Source organism: Xyrauchen texanus, chromosome 35 (assembly GCF_025860055.1).
Source record: "Xyrauchen texanus isolate HMW12.3.18 chromosome 35, RBS_HiC_50CHRs, whole genome shotgun sequence".
NCBI classification, from domain to species: domain Eukaryota; kingdom Metazoa; phylum Chordata; class Actinopteri; order Cypriniformes; family Catostomidae; genus Xyrauchen; species Xyrauchen texanus.
Window position 1 is genome coordinate 8,450,271 of NC_068310.1, and position 13,079 is coordinate 8,463,349.

Here is a 13,079-nt window from a genome sequence, read left to right on the forward strand (position 1 = left end):
AAAAATAAAAATTAAACAACAGGTACATTGAATCATTATATATATTTTCATTTTAAAGCAACATCATTTTAATTATACCCACTTTATCAGCAACAGCACATGAACATGAATCCCGCGATATCTGTCTTTGATCTCGAAGGTGTCTGATCCAGTACGAGAAGTGAGACCCACTCCTTCCCTGACTGCAGCCATCTACTTTCGTCTACTTTCCAGGCGAGGCGTTTTGCATCTCAAACGATCCTATTTGCTCGTAAAGTTTGAGTGGGGGTGGAGATTTGTCTCCCTCCTCCTCAGGACTCCTCCTTGAGCGCTCTGCTCGCGTTCGCCGTGATTTCATACGAAGTCATACTTCACATTCCAGCTTTACTGTCAAATCAGGAGAAATATTTCTACAAAAACATCAGCGTTGTTTGCATTTGTAAATGGGCTCATGAGATAGTGCCTCCAATCTCTATTTGCACTCAGCAGAGCAGAGGTTTTCTTTTAAGGTAAGTGCAAATCTCTAAGTGCTCTCCTTTGTTTCAAACAGTCATTGCGCTCGCGCTGGAGTTTTTAGATCATTCTCATTTTTGGCATTTTTTCGGAGCTGCTTGAGTGATGGCTGCATTACATACACATACACACGTGGGTTTACTGTAAACTTTTTGCGGATATATGAATGCACACACATTATTTACTACAACGCTGAATGAGTATGAGCAAGTCTGACTAATTTAATCAAGCATTCTTTAATCAAGGACAAAGGTTGCATGCCTTCAAATTCTTACATATGTTCTAATGGAGAATAGAGTCCTTACGTGGTTTTCGTATCGTATAATAATAATAATAATAATAAAGTTGTACTTTGTGCAACTAAACTAACCAAATGCATGAGTTATCCACATGGGTCATTATTCTTCATAAAAACAACATTAATATGAAGTTCAGAGAATTTGTTTTATTAATTGTTCACGGCAAAGCAATAGGCCTATATAATGCAAATACTGTACAGTAGTATACTAATGGAATGCAAAAATGTGCCTAATCTCCAGAACAAATGTAAGTCATTGTATTTCATATGTCTATATGGCATAACCTTCTGTTGAACATGGCACTTATTTTTTGTTATAGATATTCTTAATGAATTCTAAAATAAATAAATATAATAAGGTTACTTGGGCAATTCATTAAGTTTTTTAGTTTGGCTATTCAAAACAGGCAGCTGCAACACACACACACACACACACACACACACACACACAAAATCACTGTTTTTGATTGTAAAAACTGTTAGAGGTTTAAATGATTGATCTGTAGTGTTGGTGTGTTCTAAAGTATATAATTGTGTGACTAGAATAGAATATTTGGTTGTCAAGAATTCCTGAAATATTGGCAAACTACTTTATATTTCTTTGAATAACTCAGACTACCCAGCCTATTCTATGGTAATATGAATATCATCCTGCCTATTAGTTTCTCTTGAATATTAATGCACTGTGTTGTGCACTTAAAATGATCCCAATGATGATTCATTTACAGCTGATAGAGGGAGTGTAATGATCTCATTCATTTTATAATGCTTGTTTTTAAGATCCTTTGCATCTTGGATCAGTCACTACATCTGTGTCCGTTCAGTGACACAGATGTAGTGTCACTGAACCCCCCCCCAGTTTCGCTGTGCAGAGATTGAACAGGTTGTTCAGGTTGTGTAAGGTTACAATGAGCAATCAAAGGAGAATTTCTTGTGACAATGTGACAGACTTCAACAGAGGTGCCACGAAAAAAAATACTTAAGTTTCCTTCAACAATTCTTGAAGTATAGGCTCATCTCTCTGTCATTCCAAAAGGGAAGAAAAATGTATTTCTAAATTTCTCATGAAAAGAGATTTCTTTAAAATCTAAACGTTTCTCCTTAGAACAAAATTAAATGGAAAACAAATGGAGACTTTTGTTGTAGTTTCCAGCCTCTCAGATTTTTGTTCTATAGGAAAATGTGCCAGTAATATCACGCATCTCCTTTAGAATTTCAGAAGATCTCAACAATGTCTCATACGATGCTTAAGCAATCTAAAGTCAAAGATTACAGTAAACATTTTTCCATCAAATTCTTCCCAAACCACATTACTTGAGCTGTAAGTTAAATTCAGGGCCACTTTTGACAGTCATATACATTTCAGAAAGTCACTCAGTTTGCTTGAATTCACCCATGGCCTCCTCTTGCTGTGTGTCATCAATTTTCACAATTGTTTTGGCATTTGTTTATTCAAAGGAATTTTAGTTGATGTTTTCAGATTGATTTACATTTAGTCAGACCTTATTTGTCCACTCTCTATGAATGTAACCTAATGAGAGGGGGACATTTTCTTAACACTGGCTATGAGGGTCTTCATGACAAGTGTGTTCGCTGACCTCATGGCTTTAAATAGCATTTGAGTGTGTGCTTTGCGCTTCAGACCTGTACACTATGTGAGGAGCGATAAACTTAATGATCTACAACAGTTGTCCTGTTTTGCTTAATCAGTTTCTTTAAACCTTAAATGAATGGGTGTTTCTTGGTCTTTAGAGACCCGACACGTGTACTGGTATATCTATCACAAATGGATCTAAGAAATACCCAAATACAATTTCAATTTTCAATTCAAAACATTTTCAGCCAATTTGAATAGAATAGAATATATTCAGATATTTTTATGCTTTGCTTTTCATATATCAAAGAGATGATGCAACAAATTATAGAATGGGATACATTTCTTCGACACTAAAATGTCATGTGACGCAGCTGGCTGTCAAACACATGTTGAGCTACCCATAGGCTACACATTTATATCCTCAGGTTGTTTTTGAGTTTATGTAGAAGCACAACTTACATTAATTCAGTAGTGAACTGAAATTTAAATAGCCACATCATACTGTTCATGTTTTACACTTGCTATAGTTTACTTCCACGTTGCTTTTTCATCAAATAGCAATGTCAAATATAAATCATGTCAATCACTGAAACAACAGCACCACCTTGAGTTACAAATGGCATGTATAATATGTCTGTGTACTGTACACGCACGCATAAAGGAGACTGATAATTCACCATTGTTACAGAAAAAATCAGTTTCATAGTAATTGTATTAATCTAGTTCTCATTTGTCCTGTTTAAATAACTATATATCCTGTGATTGTAAACTTGTATAGATATGAAATAATCATACAAATATGATTTAAGGAAGCGCAAAATAAAAAGTGACACAATTACATGTCTCAGGTCTTTAATGACCCTATACACTTTTGGTACTTAAGCAATTATAAAACATATATTTTTTGTAATTTTTGCATTTTACACTATTCAGAAGAGAAAGGTTGAGGAATACTAAAGAGGTGGGGCATAACTCCAAAAACTGGATGAGGTAGAGGGTGTAGAATGAGGTCCTGGGTTACTCTGCATTCAATTGTTAATCAGTTTTTGTTTTATTTTACTTAAAGGTGCAGTATGTAAGATTCAGAAACCCTTGTTATTAATGACACCTGTGACTGTTAAGTGAACTGCAGCCATCTACCTGTTGCTCATGCTCGCGCTTGTGCACACATTCCATAAGGACGCGAGCATCGACCAAAACAATGACATAATGTACAAAGAGGCTGAACGTGATTCACCAGCATTATTCTGACAGATGAGGTAGCATAAATAAAATTACACAGTTATGATTGTTTTACTACAAACTTTGAGACTGAATATTAAATTTGACTCTCCAGCGCTGGCACAGGGCTAAAACAAGTGTGGTTACAGGTCTGGCTATGCGAGACTGTAGTTTGAAGTAATCACTTTTCTTTGCATGATTCATAGACTGCATTTATACGATCGCCTATGTCTGCAAATTACCAATAGCTGTTAGCTAAATTTTAAGGATGACAGTAGCTGTTTATAAAATAGACTTTACTTTATAAATATGTTGACACAATTCAGTATTGATGTGATTCCATCACGACTGTCATTTTGATGTATCGATTTTATAATAATAGAATGTATATATTTTCTGTATAACTAAGTTATGTTACACTAATGAATGGGTCTTTTTGCATTATCTTGAACATTGTTTAGCATTCATTTCATGTGTTATTGTAGTTTACCTTCCTGAATAATTACAGATTAACATTGTTTATGTCAGTTACTGTGAATCAGCATACCTGACTTTTAGTATAAAGAGAAGATCGTTGAAATTATTTGAAAGTTAAGAATCAAGGTAGCTTGCAATTCGTCAGCATTAGCAGGCAAGATCACGCTAGCTAAAATTGCACAGATCAATCATTATAGCACTATATTTTACATGCTTTGCAGTTATGTAAGCTTACTGTCCAATAAGAAGAATGCCAATTCCGGGTCAGTTTTGAACCCCAAAACCAAATGAAGGTCCCTCAGGGAATCAAATGCCCTGCCGATGTTCACTCTAGTTTTTGCTCAACCACGATCACATTCCCGCTTAGGGAAAATATATTACATGAAAAATGTTACATATTGCACCTTTTAAGTTTTTGCTTAATTAGGTTTTAGGTTGCGCACCTTTTTAGAGACGATTTTTAAGTTTGACCCCCTTTTTTGTGTCACTTGCATGTGGGGTGAGGAGGTCAGGTGTGGTGTCTGTAAATCTAGACATTAAAATTTTCACTCTTCATATAATTTCCTGTCAGTCGTATGCTGTTGGTAGTTCTTCCTGTAGTTTTAGACATGTGTGACGGATTCTTTCCACATGCTGTGGACAATTGTTTTCTTTGCCATATGGAAGAATTAACGTTCAATTTTGTGTTAAAGTCTGACACAAGATACAGTTTTAGAGAGGCCCATAGGCAGACATAAAAGGACAATGTAAACTGTGTCCTAATGTGGCCCTCAAAAGCTTTTGGAAAGGTTTTATTTTTTAGAAAAACTGTATACTGTGAATGTGGGTGTAGTATGATGTAAATAACCTGTACTGCATGGTATTACTTTGGCATTGGCAATGATGTGATAATGTTTCTTTAAAGGAATTGTTCACAAAAAATGAAAACTGTTGTAATTATTTATTTGCCCTAATGTAGTTGTAAACCCATTATTACACTCAAAAATCAATGTCGTTTGGCATCATTGACAATAATCCTCCGTGGTGTGTCGTGACGTACTGCTCCATATTTACTGCCTCCCGTTCCAACCCATTCTCATCAATATGGAACGGGAGGCAGCTGGTACATGATAGCTGTGTGTTGTGTTTAAATCTCTCTCCCCTGGCCTCAAGAGGCGCACTAGCGACTGACACCATAGGCTGTAGCTTTTAGCCTCCTCATTAGCCCGCCTCCCATGCATATTTTGGTCTTTTATTCCAACATGATCACATAGGCAGTCAATGTTTTGAATTTCCGAAAGCACAGAATGATTTTAGCTAAATATATGTCAAACTATTGTTTCTGATTTCACCGTGAGAACAGTTTAGTTCCTCAAACAAATCTAGTCTGGTTTCAGAAGACATGGAACATAGCATTCAGTATACTATATATACTATACATTTAGGGCACATTTTTGTCATTTTTGGAGCATGAAAGTGTCTGTTCTGGCATCCCCATTCTCTTTCATTGAATAGTAAAGAACACTGTGAACATTCTGCTAAACCTTTCCTTTTCTGTTCCATGGAGGATAGAGATGGATTTGGAATTACATGAGGGTGAGTAATTGAAGGCAAAAATGTCATTTTTGGTGTTTTCCTCAGTAATAATTCCGCTGCATTAACTTCAGTATGATTAAGCTTTATCAAGTGTTGTCTAGGGATTTGATTTACATTGGAATGGCCACATAATGTTATAGTAAAGCAAGGATGTTGGTGGGAGTATAAGATGTATGGACGTCTGGAGAGGAAATTGGGTGATAGACAGTGACCATCTGGGACTCCAACAGGAAGCCCTGTAGGGGACTTAAATCATACTCAAATTTTCAGCATAACACAAAGCCTATTAATGGTTAGCATTAATAGGCTTTGCACCTAAACACTAGAGTTTACACTGTCAGAGAACACTGTGAATCAGTTCATTTCAATAGAGATTGTGTGTTGCAAGGACATTTTTGCAAAAAGTGAGGCTTCCATCTTTTGAGCAATATTTTAGAAAATATAAACTTGCAATGCATTTTGACGTAGGCATACATTGGTCCAGCTCTTTCCACACCCTCAAAACGGATCCTATGCATTCTTATTCATTAAATGCCTCATGTCACCTGAGCTTTTTCTAGTGTGCGAGCAGCTTTATTCAAAATTACCTATTGGTTAGAGCTTATGATCCAACATGTTGAGCCTTGGTGCTCATGCCGGTCATTTGAGTTTGAATCAGGCTTCCAACATTTCCTGATCCCATATAACCTCTTCACAGCAAAGGTTCACTGCAAAGCAGAAATATGTCCTGAATAGGCTTTAGTAAATTGAAATGATGCTGTTTAAGGAAATAGGGGGTTATGTTATCGTAAGAAACTCTTGGTCTGCGAAAACTGCAGTGGCAGGTTGTACAGGTTTGTCATGGGCTGGGTCCACAGAAGGAAGAGAGAGGCATATCAGTCTACTTTTAACATGTCTTTATAGTCTCTTTTGTGTGTTCAGTGTAGGGGTTTTCACGAATGTAAAGTGCTTTTTAGTGTTCAACAGGGCAGTCTGCCCATAGGGAGAACCGGGACTTATCCCGGTGGGCCGGACGCGAACCTGGGCTAAACTGGTCCGAATGGTTGGCTATAAGCTGAAACAGGCTGCCGGATTATGCCGAATGGGCCACGACTGGCTGAAGCATACTACAAAATGGTGCTGTGATAAGCCGAGGGGGGCCATGATATGCAGAAAAGGACAGTGACAGTAGCCTCCTGTAATAAAGTAGAAAAAATACCTTTCTTATTACTTTAAAGGTGCTATATGTAATAGTTTTACTGAACTAAATCATAAAATGATCATACTATATCATTAGAGAATTAGGAAACATGCTAAGTTGAAATACTGGCTTTATCCATAACAATGCTACAGCCAGTATATTCTACTTTGAAGTTTCCATTTTGGGCTGGAATTTCTGTTTATGTTTTGACCTGTGTGATCCCGTCCTCTGCCCACTCACCAATAGTATTTTGACACCAAAGGGTTGCCAGATTTGACCAAGTTTGCAGGCAAATAACACTGCATGATGCAACCATGAAAGCCAGCAAATGAACTGGATCAGAGATAACAGATTCTACCCAACCTAAAAAGCCTCACCATCCATCTAAAAACCACCATGACCAGAGCCGCAGTAAAACAAGTATAAATATTGGCGATGCCTTTGGAAGATGGAGGCTGCTTAAAGCCCAGAAATCCTTTAAAACTGATACTGAATTTGCTAATTTGCATGTCAACATTCTGGCAACCCACATGAGATTCGAGTCTGGGGTGGAGCAGACAACTCTTTTACAGTAATGAGAATTAGATTTCTTTGTGCATAATATATATATATATATAAATGGTCCTATAGGCTTCATTTCTTTGTGCAATGTAAAATATGATTTAAAATATATACATTCAAAATTTTCTATTTTTTTAGGAGATGGTATATCTCAAAGGCTCGCTTTTTTGGTTTGGACATTTTTGAAGATCTTACTCCTAAAAAAATCTCAAAGATATTCTCCTTATAGGGCAGTGTTAGTATGATCTTGTCGAATTTGTGAAATAAAAAAATTTGTTTTTAAGCCCATGCTGAAACAGCATTTAATTCATAATTTGTATTTAATGCACCTATTAAACCACCAAGCATTGCTTTCTCATGCCTTAAAATGCCTTCTTTATATGTAATCTGATCTGGGGCAGCAGCAGCTGCTGTCTACTTGTTGACCTGTTGTTCTTTGTGAGAGAGAGACAGAGAGAGAGAGAGAGAGAGAGAGAGAGAGAGAGAGAGTGAGAGAGATTGTGTGTGTGTGTTGATGGGTGGTGTACGAGGAATTTGTTTTAGGTTACAAATGGGTAATTACAATGCTGTTATGCTATAAATGCACTGTAAAAAAAATCCTGTTGTTTTTACAAAAACAATTTGGCAGCTGTGGTTGCCAGAATAATTCTGTAAGAAATACAGTTAAATGCAGTTTTTTTCATTTTTTATTTTTTTTTAACAGTAAAAAAATCATGCCTTCTTAAACTGTAAAAATCTGTTGTTTACGTTGAGGTATTTGTTAATCACCATAGTGACTACTGAAGTGCACATGATGACAAGAAGTTCATCAGTAGTGCCTCTTCCAGGAGCAATAACTAATAAACATATAGAAACAGCGCACAACATCACTCACACAAACACTAATCACCATCATGGTAACACATGTGAGACTTAAACAATGCAGTAAACATGAACTAAATTACATCACATATAACACAGAACACCCCAGTGTACATAACTGATATTAAAAACAAGAAGAAACATAACTATTCCCATAAAATATAATGAAATGTAATGGGTCATGCAGGGAATTGTGGGAACGTACTATTACTGTTTTTTACTGTAATTTTAACAATAATTTACTGTAAAAAAAACTCTTGTTCTTTTTACTATTAATTATACAGGAAAAGCATTCTTTTTACATTTAAATTATTTAATTTTTACATCATTTTATTGTAAAAACTACTGTATTGACTTTTAAAATATATAAAACATTTTTACTGTATATTTTACAGTTAATAATTGTTAACCAATTAACATTTTATTTCTGTAGCATTTTTACAGTATTTTACTGTTAAAATTACAGATTTTTTTTTTTACAGTGTGTGGTTTATGAGGACATTTCTAGTGTCCCCATAATTCAAATCGCTTAAAATATATATTTAACTAAGTTTCTGGATTTTTAAATTTTTAATAAAACATTTTTGTGAGGGGTAGGTTTAGGGGATATAATCTATAGTTCATACAGTATAAAAATCATATGTCTATGGAGAATCCTCATAAGGATAGCCGCACCAAAAGTTTACAACTTGTAATTACAAGTTCTCCGAAGACGTGAATGCTTTTTACAAGTTGGAACTCGTAATTCCGGTAATTCCGACATGACGTGAATGTTTTGGTATGGCCTAAGTTACTTTCCGTGGTCAATGCAAGTTAAGCTCAATCGACAATAACCTCAAAATAGAAGTAACCTTGCCTCGGCCCTAGTTTATATATATATATAATAAATATATATATATATATATATATATAAAGGCAAAATCACAGTTACAATAAGGCACTTACATGTTGATAGTGAAGAGGGCCAGTCCAGAAACAATAGTAAAGGCTGCGATTAAAGACAGATATTAATGGTCTGTGTGCACTTCAGAATGAACCAGCGACATGCTGATCTGTGTGCACGCGCATGGGTGGCGGGGTGCATGGGCTAGAGTTTTTTTATACATTATGAAGTACTGCAGGTTGAAGCATTCGCGCAAACATTAGTAACCACTATTAAGTTACTAAACAAATCTACAAATGCAGAACATTAAAGGAGAGTTTGACAGTGGTTCACAAGATGCAAAACAAATGTTGCACTTCCCATTTCATAATAAAAGCTACTGGTGAAGGTAAAATAATCACGACTGCACTTGCAGTATCAAAATAAAAACCCCAGTTTAGGATGAAGTAAATAGGACATAAATATATTAATTTATCTTTAAATAATATTATCCTGAAAATAATAACAATTCGGTATTATATTATAATAATAAACTTGACTGGGTTCCACAGCAATAATTTAGTATGATGCAATGCTCATCTGGTTTCCAAAAACATCTGGTTTTCATCTGGTTTCCAGAAACATTTTAACTTCCAAAAAAGTTTTTGCACATCTTGTTCATTCACAAAGAAAATGTTTTAAAAATATATGAAGATAAATAAGATTTTTATTAAGCTCCCTGTATGATTGTATGTTAAATATAATGTATACATGTGCAAATTATTGAAAATGTTAACTTAATGAAAAAGTGTAGGAAACATTCCTTCATCATTTTTAAATAGATTTGTATTTAATACCTTTCAAAAAGTAATTCTACTTGGTTACAATGTCTGTTTATGATGATTATGATTTTATGATGAACCAATGATGGTTCCTCTCATTGAAAAAATAAACAGAAATACTTCTATGCTTTATCAGAGCAAAAACATAAATATACTGAATATCATCAATTTGCTGAAAAATATTGAGAAATAATTTCTGAAGCTATATCGCCCAGCCCTACTTGTAACTACTAAATGACGTCTTTGATTTTATGTTTAACGTTTAATAAGATTAAAAACACAGTTGTGCTGACAGTCCATTGTGTAGTTAATTCCAGAGACAAATGTAAACAACATTAACAATGTAAATGTGGCTAACGTTTCCTGTTTCGGTCACACCCTTGTTGTTTTTAATATATCAAAGACAAATCTGCTCTTTCTAATTGAAACGGCTCTCATGTTTATCTGCAAAATATCACAACTTTTTCCTATCTGTCAGTCTGTCAGTTTTCCCACTGTGGAATCAAGCCAACATGAAAGTGAATCTCTTGTGTGAAGCCTGTACTGTTTTCAAAGGACTTTCTGTGGTGGCCGTTTCCTCACTAGAGAAATGCAAACTCACGAGAATTTGCTTACAGAGTAAGGAGTGAGCGAGAAAGAAAAACAGATCTGGCGTTTCATGAGGCGCCTCAGATGTGAGAAGGCGGCTCTTTTGTGTGGGATCGGGTTGAAATGGACATGGAGTCCTGGGCTCTGGTCACTGAAAAGCTCCTAAGTTTGTTATGTATGTTGGTTGAGATCCCTCATGAGAACCTGGAGAACAGAGTCTCATAACAAAGATTTGAGAACTGATATAAAAGGGATCTGATTCTGGTGTGTGTATTGTAGTTTTCCTTTTTGTCCCCGTATAAAGGTGCTGTGTCAGTCAGGTTTTTTTTCTTCTTACTGTCTATGGGAGAAAATGGCAGGCATAGTTTTGTTTTCACTCTGATTGTTTTGTCTTTTCTGTGTCCCATTGGCTCTTGCTTTGGTCTGTCTGTCTGTCTGTCTGTCTGTCTGTCTGTCTGTCTGTCTGTCTGTCTGTCTGTCTGCCTGTCTGTCTTTGGCTTAATTTTTACACTTATTTAAAAGCTACTTTCTTGGCATAATTGTTCTTCACACAGTATTGCCAATGCATCTATACAAACAACAAAACTATGACAGAAATATATTTTTATAAATATTATTAGAAATATTACAATAATGTAATGTAATATTTCTTATTTATTTAGCTAATATTGCTAGATTATTCACTATTATTGTAAGGCACTTACAATGGAAGTGAATGGGGCAGACAATAAACATAAATTTACTCACAATTACAAAAGTATAGTCACAAGATGTAACTTTATACGTGTGAACATAATTTTAGTGTGATAAAATCACTTAATAACCTTATCTTGGTAAAGTTATATCCAAAATTACATCATAATTGTCATTGCCTTTGTAACACTTTTTTAAAAAAAATTTTTTAGATTAGAATAGAACAGAATAAAATAGAGGGTAGAATGGTATCGAGGGAATGTTGCATGACTTGAAATATAGAAATTAGATTAAAAAAAACTAATAATTAAACTCTATCTGTCTGGATCCCTCAATATCTTTCTATTTTAATGTAAGCTTCTTGGACATAATAAATAAAGGTTGCTTGATTAGCATTATACACATAATCATCCTCACAATATTGTCAGACAGTTCATCTTGCTTGAGTGACCACACTTGAATTCCGTAAAAATGAATTTCCCTATTAGTCTTTGGACAATTTAGCAAATGGCAGTCAGCGCAACTCCAGCTGTAAAGATAACAAACAAAACATGTCAAGAGCGGGCAGCACAAAACGAGCCTTACGTGGCAGGACGAGTTCAAAGACAGCTTGATAGATCAGTCCTCCAAATGCAGTTGTGTTCTGCAAAGTTTCAACTGAATTTAACTTGACACTTCATTCTAAAAATGCAACATAAAGAGTTTATGCACAAAACATTGAAAACCATTAAAATATAATTTGATTTTATGATCATTAATGTTTATTAATGTATTTATGTATAATAGTAAACAAAATCACTCTAATACAGTTGTTTTATTAAAATGATCATAATCTGAAGAGGAGTACAAATACTTTCATGATGTTAAATACTTGACACACTACAATACAATGTAACTAATATATCTTTTTTTTTTTGCAATATAGTAATGAAAATCATTTGTTGTATTATAGTAATGAGAATTGGTGGGAGATCATGCTTAGTTGTCATGAAAGTAATGTCCCAATGCAAAAAAATGAATGGTCCTAAAAACATGCTTAATTTTCTTTAAGCAGAATATTATTTCCTATTTATCGCTTTCAATTTTGGTGTTAAATATGAATTGTGAAATTCACCCAGAGATATAACAGCTCACTTTTAATTTGGTCAAATAAATACATGCTCTCTCAAAGTGTGTGTAATGGCACTGTGTGATAGCTAAAGGTTTAGACGAGATGCTTCTATAATTCACACTGGTTCTCCATGAAGAGTGTGGGATGCTTTTGGTTTGACACTTGATTCTGTAACCCAATGTTTCTTCAGAGGCCAGACACTGCTGCTGTTGGCGAGCGACCTTTTCATGACATGTTTGAACTCAAGGTCAATATTTACTCATCAGCAATACATGAAAATACCCAAACATACATGAGAATATTCCTAATGGTAATGATCTTAATCTGAACTGTAAAAAATAAATAAATAAATGAAAAAAAAAAAAAAAAAAAAATCCTATATCCTAACTTAATACATAGAGATAGCTATAAGGAAGCCATTTGTAGGTTGATTTTGGGCCAGATTCTGGTTTTCCAACCAAAAGAAAACAGTAGCAGTGTTAGGGAAACCTGTTTTGGAATTATTGCAATTCCGTTTGTTGTCCCTATAGGGAACAAATACTACATACTTTATTTTTAATCATGGGTCAGTTAATTTAATTCAGATTTAACCAAATTCAAATTTGAGTTTGAAATTGCAAAGTCACTAACATTAATTATTATTCATGAGCTACTTTATTCCTGGTTTAGTAATGCACATGACCACTCAAACACAAAATATTTAAATAGTGTATATAATGAA

At 34.7% G+C, this 13,079-nt stretch overlaps 1 protein-coding gene across 4 annotated transcripts in view; it reads left to right on the plus strand.

The window, feature by feature from the left end:
• The first annotated feature begins 209 nt into the window (after nucleotides 1-209).
• tead3a (TEA domain family member 3 a) overlaps nucleotides 210-13,079 on the plus strand; it is a 56,115-nt gene continuing 43,245 nt past the window's right edge. For 2 of the 4 annotated variants that reach the window (XM_052106474.1, XM_052106477.1), the window contains exon 1: nucleotides 210-488. The gene's annotated coding sequence lies outside the window, so the exon portion shown is untranslated. The remainder of the gene's footprint in view (nucleotides 489-13,079) is intronic. The other 2 variants (XM_052106475.1, XM_052106478.1) reach the window with 2 other exon arrangements.